Raw genomic sequence first — 12,977 nt, forward strand, 5'->3', positions numbered from 1 at the left:
CCTCCCTCGCTCCGCTTCCTCAAATCCCTTCGCCGAGGAAGTGATTTTGATCGACAGTGGAGTGAGGCAATGGGATTCTCTTCTGCGCTACCGGGAGGCGTGTTCAGACGTAGCTTTCCTTGTCCAATCAGAAGCCCGCTCTGCAGCAGCCAATGGGGGTTCGCGGCTCGCGGGCTGGCGCAAGGGGGGTGGGCGGCAGTTGGTTCGGTTGGAGCCGAGCGAAGCAGGGACCTTCCCGCCCGACCTCGAGTCGCCGCAGAGGAGACGAGGAGTCGCCGCTGCCGCCGTCGTCGAAGGTGAGGGACGCGCCGCCGGGCGGGACTCGTACCCCGCTGCCGGGAGGGAAGGAGGTGGGGGCTGCGCAGCCCCGCCACCCTCTCCGGCTGGGTCATCCTGGAGGGGCGGGGCCCGGGCGGGCCGGTGAGCGCTCCCCCTTCCGCCCGGTTTCCATTGGGCGAGTGATGGGGCTGTAGGGGCAATCGCCGGCCCCGCCGCCGCCGCCGCCCAGTGACCCGGTATCACCTGGCGGCCGGGCTCGTGTGGGGAGCTCGGGGTGTGGGCCCCTGGGAGCGTCCTGCAGTCTCCAGGAAATAAAGGGCGTGTCCTGTGAGGAAGCCCCCGGGAATAGGTCCAGCCAAACGGGCAACCCGGGGCGGGGGGCGGGCAACCCGGGGCGGGGGGCGGGGGGCGGGCAACCCGGGGCGGGGGGCACCCAGCCCCTCAGCTCGATGGGGGGCGCAGCTTGTGCCAGACTGGGGGTGGGGAGGTGCTGGAGGGCTAAGGAGCTGGGAGTTTAGCGGGGAGGTAGGTGGTGAATGGGGGCAGTGGGGGAAGGGGCTGGGAGTTTGAGGTGGTGAATGGGGGTGGCGGGGGAAGGTGGTTCTATTGCTGCACGTTGTGTCTGCTTCTTTGACCCACTGGCTTGTTTCTGTTCAGCACGAGGGTTGCAGGGTCATTCCTCTCCCTGGCCCCCAATCTGGGGTAGCTGAGCTGAGGAAGGTGGAGCTTCCCTTGGGGAAGTTTGGGGAGGGCAGGGCGACAGGGGGGCCAGGAGAATGGCCCTGGGAAGGTTCTGATTCTGTACCAGCGAAGGTGAGAGCTGCTTGGTGAAGTTGAGTGAGCCATTTGGTAGGGAGGGGGGAGAACAGCCATAAAACTAAAGTGCTCTCTCCCTTGCTCCCCAAATCCTAAGACAATCTAATGCAGTATCTGGTTGTGATCCCTGCACTACCCAGACAGCCCACAAATAAAACAGTCAAGTGTGATTCTCCAGTGAGAGGAATTTGAGAGTGCGTGGTGTCTTCTGAATACCGGTAATGACACAACTAGGCTGTGCTGCCTTCTGTCACCACCCTCTTCCTCTATGCTCCTTTTCCTTTTTTCCAGGAAGAATCATCCTACACCGTGAAACATCTTTTGACTTTGTTGGAAGTGGGTTGAGCCCACTGAGACTGACTGGTATCTACAGTATCTGTCTGGCTGTATCTGTCTTTACCAGCCAGTTGGTTTAACTCTGATTGAAGGTATTCAGAAGCTGGTATACCCAGTCTATACATGCTTCCTCTGCGGGCTTGTGCGCTCGCTTGCTCTCTCTCTTTCTCTCTAAGAGCAAAGGAGACCAGAGACTTGTGAAAGTGGCCCCACCTACTTGTTTACACAATTTAAAACACTCAGCTTTCTTGGTGGCCCACCATTCTGATTAAAATCATAGACTGATTAAAGTATTTTAAACTTACGATGTAAATTCATTTAGCCTATAATTAGTCCAATAAGTTTGATGAGTCTTTTTCCTCATAGCTTGGTAAACATGTCAGAGTGCTGTGTTAAATGTTCTTAATGTGCTCCGAACTAGACCTGACTCCCATCTACAGACTAGTTGAAAGGTAGCTAATAAGGACTGTTTTCTCTTGTTCTCCTTTGGAAAGTTTCCTTTGTGCTCGTTTGAACATAAATCAGGGCTTGGCCAGCTACTGTGCAAGGTTATGCCAACTAAAATACAAGGCCAATAGTTCAAAAAAGTTATAACAGGTGTACTAATGTTTTGCTGATATTGAGCTCTTGATGAAGGTGGCGGTATTTGAGAAATGAGAGAAAATACTGTGATGACTTAGGTTGTCTGATGGTCTTTTTATTAAACTAGTCTAATATAATTAAGACAAGCTATGTAAAACCTTGTTTTTTTTGCTCTCTTTGGTGTGAACAAACATGACCGACTTAGTTTAATTTAAAGAAAAGGAGTACTTGTGGCACCTTAGAGACTAACCAATTTATTTGAGCATAGGCTTTCGTGAGCTACAGCTCACTTCATCGGATGCATACCGTGGAATTCAGTTTCCACAGTATGCATCCGATGAAGTGAGCTGTAGCTCACGAAAGCTTATGCTCAAATAAATTGGTTAGTCTCTAAGGTGCCACAAGTACTCCTTTTCTTTTTGCGAATACAGACTAACACGGCTGTTACTCTGAAACCTTAGTTTAATTTCTCATCTTTAAACTGAAATTATAAGGCAACATGCACATTGTACATACAGCATATAGAGCATTCTTAATTATGTTTTTAAATATTAAGTTTGATGATTGGTTTATCCTCCATACCACACTTTATCACTGTCTGTCTAGAATTACTTATCAGACTTAAATGTATTCTCTTTTGAGACAAAAATCTATTATATGTTCTTCTAGTTATGACTAAACTAGCTTAAACAAGAGTGGGTGTTAGAACACACACACTTAAAAGTAAAGATTGCTTCGGGAATGCAGCTTCATACCACAGGTCAAGCAGCAATACTTCAGAAATAAGACAACATATACACACACATAGTTTGTGGTGAAGCAGGCTATTAATGGTTGACAGACACTTCAGACCTGTCTTGAAATAAAGTTTTGGTAGCATTCCTTTTCTCAGCTCGAGGCTCCTTCCTATCAAAAATGCATATGGCCTAAGGATCTGTATCTGTGATGGCTAATGCTGAAATTAACAAATACAATTGTTTTAATTGTGTGGGTGGTGTTTGGTTAGTGATGTATGTCCGTGTGGACATAGATGATGATAAAGCTTTTTATAGCCAAATGTGTTTGGGTATCTGGGAAGGCCTGTATAATTCATCAGTTGTCCAAGTAAGTGGCAATAGTACTCTCCAGCATTGTACATCTCATTTTATTTTTTATTTTAGTCTTTAGTTTACTTCCACTCTGTAAGTACATTTATATAATGACTTTCAGTTTATGCTGTGTCATACAATGTAGGAATTTATGCAGTGGTCTTCCTGGAAAAATATTTGATCTGTGAATGTCTAGAAATAACTTTTTCAGGCAAATGTCTGAATGTAATACTTTTCCAACTTAGGGTGTCTCTGCTTGTTTTTTATACCAGTGATTCTCAGGCTTGGGTTTATGGACCACTGTTCTCTTGTCATAAAATGAAATATTTTGAGAACCATGGTCAGATTTGGGAAGGTAGGTAGTCCTTGAGGAAGATGCTTAATTACAAAGTGGTCCACAGAATGAAAGTATAGAAAATTCTAGATGTTGACATGATAATGCTGTCTTTTGTTAATGTAGAAGCTTTCAAGAAATCTGGCTAATAATGCAACAATTTCTTGTAGTTATCCGTGAGTATGTTTTTTTTTAAAAAAAAAAAAACAGTTTTCAGTCTCTTGGTTACTGGACTTGTACTTGGAAAAAGTAGTTTCAGATTGTGAGTGACTGACTCAGCTCAGGAAGGTTGTATGCAAAGATGTCCTTAAGTTACTTGTGTTCTCTTCTGATTCTGGGTTGTTGAAAATGGCACAAGCTGCCACTGACTCTAAATGTCATGTCTTCTGTGTTGGCCGTTGAGAGGAGGTGACATAAAGCTTCATGGCGCCTCTGTCACCCAAAAATTGTCCTATGGTCAGGAGAGCTTACAGGGGCTAAGTAAAACAGAGTAATTTTCTGCTGTTGGAATGCTAGAACTTTCTTTATGTATTTCAGACTCTGGTCAGTTATTTCAGATGAATCTTTTGTGTAATAACTTTCTCAATTCCTAACTTTAGGTACGGGGTTGTGGTTTTTTTGTTTTTTTTTTAAACTAAAGAACATTTCAGTGGTTTGATGCCTAGAATGCCCTCTGAGGTTGCATGAAATAAGTGGTCCTATTCAATATCTATTATTTTATCCTCTCACACTATCTGTCATTAATGTAATTTTTAAACTTGTCTTCCACTCTCATTAAATATACAGGTCACACTAGTGTATTATGTATTAGTGCAGTTTCAAGTGCACAATAGGTTAGTTTCCAAGAATCAATATTATTTTCTGTACTCATTTTTTCAAGAGCTATTTATCTGGCTGCATTAAACTCCCAGATGTGTTGGGTAAAGGGAAACTTTGGTGCATTTACTTTGAAGGGTGCTCCTTTTCATTTGATTTATAGGCATACTGAGGAAAATGAGCAAACTTTCCTTGTCATACAGAAATTAATATGCTAAAAAGCTGTACTTAGCTGAAATGGTTTCACAGATACAGTTATTTATTAGGTTTCGTTTAATATTAAACTAGTTTTTCCATTCAAACAAATTATCAGTTTGGGGTTAACTTGAAATCATGAGGAATTTCTTTTTGGCACATGAAGGGGAACAGAACAGGAAATAGCAATACCGATGTACTTGTGTACTGAGATACAGCTAAACACTGAATCTGTTCAGGTGGAACTGTGTGATTTTAATACTGTGCTGAAATGTGTATGTTGTCTGGATGATTAGCTCATGAGGATTGATAAATGATTTTGATTGAAGTTGAACTTGAGAAGGCAGACAACCTACTGTGGGTATTCAGTGAAAAACAATGTTTAGGATCTATTTCAGAGTAACAGCCCTGTTAGTTTGTATTCACAAAAAGAAAAGGAGTACTTGTGGCACCTTAGAGACTAACAAATTTATTTGAGCATAAGCTTTCGTGAGCTACAGCTCACTTCATCGGATGCATTCAGTGGAAAATAGAGTGGGGAGATTTATATTCATAGAGAACATGAAACAATGGGTGTTACCATACACACTGTAACGAGTGATCACCCTATACCGGAAACGTACTGACCGCTATTCCTACCTACATGCCTCCAGCTTTCATTCAGACCACACCACATGATCCATTGTCTACAGCCAAGCTCTACGATACAACCGCATTTGCTCCAACCCCTCAGGCAGAGACAAACACCTACAAGATCTCTATCAAGCGTTCTTACAACTACAATACCCACCTGCTGAAGTGAAGAAACAGATTGACAGAGCCAGAAGAGTACTCAGAAGTCACCTACTACAGGATAGGCCCAACAAAGAAAATAACGCCACTAGTCATCACCTTCAGCCCCCAACTAAAACCTCTCCAACGCATCATCAAGGATCTACAACCTATCTTGAAGGACAACCCATCACTCTCACAGACTTTGGGAGACAGGCCAGTCCTTGCTTACAGACAGCCCCCCAACCTGAAGCAAATTCTCACCGGTAACCACACACCACACAACAGAACCTCTAACCCAGAAACCTATCCTTGCAACAAAGGCTGTTGCCAACTGTGTCCACATATCTATTCAGGAGACACCATCATAGGGCCTAATCACATCAGCCACACTATCAGAGGCTCATTCACCTGCACATCTACCAATGTGATATATGCCATCATGTGCCAGCAATGCCCTTCTGCTATGTACATTGGTCAAACTGGACAGTCTACATAAAAGAATAAATGGACACAAATCAGACGTCAAGAATTATAACATTCAAAAACCAGTTGAACACTTCAGTCTCTTTGGTCACTCAGTTACAGACCTAAAAGTGGCAATTCTTCAACCAAAAAAACCCTTCAAAAACAGACTCCAATGAGAAACTGCTGTATTGGAATTAATTTGCAAACTGGATACAATTAACTTAGGCTTGAATAGAGACTGGAAGTGGATGGGTCATTACACAAAGTAAAACTATTTCTCCTTGTTTGTTCCGCCCTCTACCCCCCACTGTTCCTCAGACGTTCTTGTCAGCTGCTGGAAATGGCCCACCTTGATCACTACAAAAGGTTTGTCGTCTCCCCTCCTCCAACCCCCCCCCCCCCCGCTCTCCTGTTGGTAATAGCTCACCTTAAGTGATCACTCTCGTTACAGTGTGTATGGTAACACCCATTGTTTCATGTTCTCTATGTATATAAATCTCCCCACTGTATTTTCCACTGAATGCACCTGATGAAGTGAGCTGTAGCTCACAAAAGCTTATGCTCAAATCAATTCCTTAGTCTTTAAGGTGCCACAAGTACTCCTTTCCTTTTTTAGCATCTATGTTAGTAATGCAAAGATCACCATATCTTGAATCTCATTATTCTTTTCTCTGATATCCTCCAGGGAGACATGTTTGACGAGAGAAGGTTGGAGTAAAATCAGGACAGTAGGACAGAATTTCTGTGGTGTGTAAATGCAAAACCTTCCTTAGTGTGCACTTAAAATAATTTGAGCAATTCTGTCTGTTTGAGCTTTTGTCAGCTATTTGCACATGGGCATAGTATAATATTGAGTGCACAGGATGTGTCAGTATTTGAGGAGGCACCCAACCCTTATTGATAAACGGGTATAGAAATAGGTATGGGTAAACATTCAACAGTAAATAGTTGAGCTAGATCTGAGGAAAAAATAAAATACTTCTAAGGCTTTGTGATGATTATTGGTTCAACAGTTTAAATCATGCAAATATTTAAAAAATGCCCTGGCTCAGATACCACATTTGTGATCATGGTATAAATATTTTGACAGTGTTGGAAATCTGTATCTTGAAGAGTTTTTGGTTTTAGCTTAATGCAAGGCATTAACTCTTTCATGCTGTTTATAGGGGACTGCTGGCAATTGAGAAAAGCATCTAAAGTCTCTTTGCTCTCTACGCAATAGTAAAAGGGGAAAGAAAGTACGGTAACCTAGTTTATTATTCACTACTTCAGGAAAGGAGAGGAAGAGAGCAGATGGAATGGAAATAGCACATCAAAGCACAGTTCCAATCCTATTTTACATGTAGCAGATCAGTGTTGAAACTAATTTCTCTTTTCAACACTCCTTATGGGATATACTTGCAGATGCAGAACAAAGGAAAAACAGATTCCACAGGAATATGTGCAAGGTTCGTAGATAATCAGTGATATTGTAAACTCCTTTGGAAAACACATGTTTAAAATCTTCTGACAACAATCACTATCCATATACCTGGAAATCATTTTGGACTCTAACTGCAAAGTATAAGATGTCTACTAATCCTGAAATTGAATGAATGTGATGTTGTAATCTTCACTACAAAGTGATTTATTTGCAGTAACTTGATATTCATTGTGTCTATATCATCATGTCTTTGATGTGATGGCAGTAGCACAAGCATCTGACTTATTAATTTGATTGACTTGTTTCTTTGATGTACTATGTTAAACTTGGGTCTGCTGAGTAGCAGCATGCTGCACTGCTTTTTAACTGTTGTGCCAACTGCAGATAAGTATTTGCTAAGTTCCCAAAGGAATGACCACGTTAACTGTAAAATCGGCAAAGAGTCCTGTGGGACCTTATAGACTAACAGACGTATTGGAGCATGAGCTTTCGTGGGTGAATACATCTGACGAAGTGGCTATTCACCCACGAAAGCTCATGCTCCAGTACGTCTGTTAGTCTATAAGGTGCCACAGGACTCTTTGCTGCTTTTACAGATGCAGACGGCTACCCCTCTGGAGCATTAACTGGTAACTCATGTCACAGCATGCTGCTTTTTGGAGGGCCATAGCAGAATATAGTCAATTCAACATGACCTCTGGGATCTGAAAATAACTTTTAACTGTTCGTACAGAGTACCTTTCCGAGCATAGTTAGTATAGTCACTAGGCACATAGTGAAGTATGTGATTTTTGCATTGGTGTATGTGGTTAGTAACTTATGTCAGGAATAAATACAGCCACAATTTTACTCCTTTAAACTCACTCTTTTGTAGGCAATGAATTTATAGCTAACATAAAGGGGAGAGCAGACATCCCTGGCATAAAGAAAAGGAGTACTTGTGGCACCTTAGAGACTGGTCTTCTGCAATTTCCACAGTATGCATCCGATGAAGTGAGCTGTAGCTCACGAAAGCTTATGCTCAAATAAATTGGTTAGTCTCTAAGGTGCCACAAGTACTCCTTTTCTTTTTGCGAATACAGACTAACACGGCTGTTACTCTGATCCCTGGCATATTAATTCTAAAGGGGAAATTTGGGGTACAAATGTCAGCTTGTGATAAAAGGAGCCATAGGACAAATCAATTTGATGAAAACCAAAGAGATGCCTGTATTATGCCTCCAGTGTTCTCTCCTAATGGGAGTCTTCTTAGCAATCTGACAAATATCTAGGTCACTGCTGAACGCAATAACTCTGTTCTTGTCAGGAGATGTAAGAAATCCATCAAATAGGTATAGATAGGCTAAGGCACTTTTGCCTGTCTTTATGGATCCATGTGAATATTGTTTAAAATGAATACAGAAAATAAACTACCTAAATATCATGTTGCCATTCTCAGTCCTTAAATCATCTTTAAGTGTTGTCTTCAGAGTCTTAGGGGCTGGAAAGAGGACACAAGTGGTTCTAAACAAAAGCTTCAAGGGGTTATTTTTAGCTGTGTTTACATTATCTAATTCTAATTTAAACTATAGCAAATTGCATTTAACCCTGAAATGGCAGCTGCACCAAGTTGACAGTGGGGTAATCTTTGGAGTGAATGTTCCTTGGTGGAATTATCTTTCAAGATACTTATCTCATTCCATGCTGAGATGGCACTCTTGTTTCACAGTAGTAGAAACCAGTTGTTTTGGCTGTAGGGACAGAGGGTGGACCCCGTTTACTTTACACAAGACCTTCTGTTTAATCCTTGTGTATTAAGAAAATATTTTGAGAACATGGTCAGTTTTGTGGCATTTAAACACACATGCATACATTGCCAAATGGAAAAAAAATCAAGCAGTTAACTGCAGTTTCAGCAGTTTAACCTTCTAGAATGTGAGAGATATGGAATATGTCTGCAGCTGAAGACCCTTCTGGCCAAAGCAGTTAGCTAATATTCCCCACTTTGCCCAGGTAGTTTCCATTAGGAGGGGTTCTAAAACTGGCGGTTGGGACACCTCAGGGGGTTGCAAGGTTATTACATGGGGGGTCATGAGCTGTAAGCCTTTACCCCAAACTCCGCTTTGCCTCCAGCATTTATAATGGTGTTAAATATATTTTAAAGTATTTTTAATTTATAAGGGGGGGGGTCACACTTAGAGGCTTGCTATGTGAAAGGGGTCACCAGTGCAAAAGTTTGAGAATGACTGCGTTAGTATAACAAATTGATGAGTTGGGTATATTCTTTGGTGCAATTCTGTTTGTTTGCAAAAAAAGGAAACAAAATCCTGTTTCTCCTAACACAGTAGAAACAAACAGCAGGCAGTTTCCTTGCTCACAATTTCCAAGTTTGCCTCTCCAGTGAGTTCTTTGCCCCGAGGAATTCTGTTTCGCTGTTTCTCTCACTTTCAGCTGGCTTTCTTGGCTGTTTCGAAAGCTGTGAGAGAGAGAGAGAAGCAAACAGTCCCTTATTCCCTGTATTTGTAATCGAGGAACCTCTTGGCTCACATGGCTCTGCTTCTGATCAGGCCTTGCCATGTGGCCCATTGCTTTGGATGGTGGCTTCTGTTACCAGCTACAGTTGTGTAAAAGGAGCTTAATTGGTCCTTCTGCTTCACCTGAAGGATGGCTGTTTGGCACTCCCATCAGCTTTAACCAGGTCTGTGACTATCTGTAGATGAGACCAGCCGTTAACACCTTCCAGCATGAGAATATGTTAGAGGCTGCAGATAATGTTCTCTACCAATAGGGTTAGAAGAGTGGACATCTCTTGCAGAGCAGAAACCATAAATGATCTTGTCACCTAGAATTTTTTTTTAAGAAAATGAAAGACTTAGATCTGAGTTTGAAATTAACTTTGAAAATTCACGAAGAACAACTTTCAGTCTGATGGGCTATGTAAATATTCAATATTAACTATGTACACCAGATGTGTTACTAGACCCCAAAATAATTGCTTTCTGAATTTTTCTGAAAGATGGTTATGGTGTAGCGAGGAGAAGTTTCATATACTGTATGCCTCGTACCTATCATAGCTCACTTTCGGGAATAAGTGTCCAAAAGAATGGACTGTCAGTGAAGATTGAGATAAATGATCTTTTGTTAATGGAAAAAAACTAATCCTTTCTGTTGTACATTAAGTTGTAAATATGATTCCAAAGAATTATGCTGCCAGTACCACTGGTCCCCTCCTCTCCCCCCACCCCCCAACCCCAACTAATTAATTGAATGCAAAACTACACCAGGAATGGAATGTTAGTGTTCTGCTAAATGAATTAAGGTTAAATGAAGCTATCCAATTTCTACACAAATAAAATGAGCACTCGTGATGTAATGTGGAAGTCACTTTCTGGAGCTGTGTGACAACTAGCTGAAGTGTAGTCCAACGCCTGTTATCTGCAGGATCCAATTGTATGGGCTAATGTAGTGGAAACTTGGAATGAGTTTTTTATTTGTTCCATTTCCTCCTCTTCTATTTTTTCCTTCTTGCTGTTTTATAGTTTCAAATATATCTGAAACATCCACCTGAGGGTATGTCTCTTACCTAATATCTGTCCTCTTGTATAGTGCTATTTGTAGACAGGCATTGACATTTTGTAGAAGTGCCTACTGATGTCATTTTATACATGTAATCTTTGACTCTTGCTTTTGTTTAATTTAAAAGGATAAATAACTTGAATTATCCAATTGCACACAGTATAAATGCCAACAGTACATTGCGTTGTAAGATTAGTTAAATATTAGGGTGCCTAGAGCTTTTGTATAAGTGTTTATTTAAATCTTAATAAATAAAAGCTTTTATACCAAATGCTGCTGAGGACATATCAGAGTGGTAAAGATTGCATAAATACAGTAGAGACACTCATAGCTGAATTCCATTGTTCTTCCACAACTCATGTTATGGGAATTGCATTCTAAAGGGATGATGTATAGGCGCACTTGCTTTAAGTTTTGAATTATCATACATTTATTGGGTCTTCACTGAATTTAAATGCATAGCACCATATAACAGGTTAAAAGTTGTTAACTCTGTACTATAAACTAAAGGGATGCTGAAAATAGTTCAGATCCAAAACTCACAAAACTGAAGGCATGCAAAACCTCTTGTACTCATGGAACCCCAGTATTGTGCTAATGCATGAGAACCGGAACTGACAAGTGATTCCCCCCCCCCCCCCCCGAGCTGAATGAAATTCAAAGTATAAAGGAAAAAAGCCTCAAACAGTTTACAGCTAAAGATTTTTAGAAATAAAGAGCTGTGTGCATGAATGTGTTTACTGCTAAGTATTCTTGTCTTATGTATGTTACAAATGCTGTGTATTAAACAAGTAAACACTAAACAATCTATGAAGGCACCCTAGCAGCTGCACAGGTAAAATTGCACTGAGATTTCAGTTAATGCCAGATTAAAATTCTTCTATTTTCCTCTTTTTAATCATTAACAGTTGGAGACTATATTCAAGCCTACCAGTGCAAAGGACAGCTCTTCTTTGAGCACTGGTCCCTATGCATATTGCACACACAGATATGGATGCAGCTGAGACTGGAGATTTGTAGCAAGTAGTGTCTGTTGATCTGCGCCTACCCAGTTGCCATTCTCGTCCTTTGAACTGAGGGCATAAATGATGGTGTGGGCCAGTGCCTTTCCAGTTTCTTCTTACCACCGCGTGGTTTGAGTTGAAATCCCATGACTCCTTTACAATCCTCCTCTGTTACAGAAACTGTAAATATACATAGTTTTTAGTAAGATTAGACTTAGTGTTTTTTGTATGGATAATATAGTTCCTTCCTGCCTTGGGAAGATTCTCTCCACAAAGAGAGGCTATACCCAGATTCCTGGGGTTTAAGAGTGGTATATCCTGCCCTCGCTCCTGCTCTATCATTGATGAACACCAGTATTGTCTTGGGAAGGCTCACTGTTGCTGCCAATTTCAGCATATGCCGTTGCTTTCTTCCCTGAATCTGTGAAGGATAAGAGCTCCATATATAGAAACACTCTGTGGAGACAAGGCCATGAAGACCCCAGTTAGACCCAGTGTAACGATGCTGGTTCTGGTGGGACCCAACAGAGAGTGCCAATTCAGGACAAATTGCTTACAGCACAGCAGTTACAGCCCAAGGCTGAAGTTCCTTTACTCATTAAGGCAAACCAAACCAGCCAGACAGAGGAAGACTTTGGTTTTACCCCACTCGCTAACCATAAGTCACACGAGCAATTCCCTTAGACGCTCCAGTTTCCCAGAATCATCACCAGTGCCACTCGTTATGGGGACAAATGGTTATGAAAACCAATGCCCCGGTAAAAAAGAAAAGGTTCTCTCGATCCCAAAGGACCAAGCCTCAGACCCAGGTCAGTATAACAAATCAGATCTTGCCTATACATCACACTGTTGCCAATCCTTTAGAATCTAAAGGTTTATTCATAAAAGGAAAAAGATACAGATGAGCGCTAGAATTGGTTAAATGGAATCAATTACATACAGTAATTGGATAAAGAAAAGAAATACTAGTGGCACCTTAGAGACTAACCAGTTTATTTGAGCATAAGCTTTCGTGAGCTCATGAAAGCTTATGCTCAAATAAATTGGTTAGTTTCTAAGATGCCACTAATACTCCTTTTCTTTTTGCGAATACAGACTAACACGGCTGCTACTCTGAAACCAGTAATGTCATAGTTCTTGGTTCAGGCTTGTAGCAGTGATAGAATAAACTGCAGGTTCAAATCAAGTCTGGAGTACATCCACTGCTGGGATGGTCATTCAGTCCTTTGTTCAAAGCTTCAGTTTGTAGCGAAGTCCCTCCAGAGGTCAGAAGCAGGATTGAAGACCAGATGGAGATGGGGTATCAGCCT

The 12,977-nt window shown here is 41.6% G+C and overlaps 1 protein-coding gene across 7 annotated transcripts in view; it reads left to right on the plus strand.

The window, feature by feature from the left end:
• The first annotated feature begins 161 nt into the window (after nucleotides 1-161).
• Nucleotides 162-12,977, plus strand: part of PACSIN2 (protein kinase C and casein kinase substrate in neurons 2) — a 130,565-nt gene continuing 117,749 nt past the window's right edge. Inside the window, exons 1-2 of one of the 7 annotated variants that reach the window (XM_073317085.2) lie at nucleotides 224-296; nucleotides 1,193-1,313. The gene's annotated coding sequence lies outside the window, so the exon portion shown is untranslated. The other 6 variants (XM_073317035.2, XM_073317103.2, XM_073317054.2 and 3 more) reach the window with 6 other exon arrangements.

This window comes from Lepidochelys kempii, chromosome 1 (assembly GCF_965140285.1).
Source record: "Lepidochelys kempii isolate rLepKem1 chromosome 1, rLepKem1.hap1, whole genome shotgun sequence".
Taxonomy (NCBI): Eukaryota; Metazoa; Chordata; order Testudines; family Cheloniidae; genus Lepidochelys; species Lepidochelys kempii.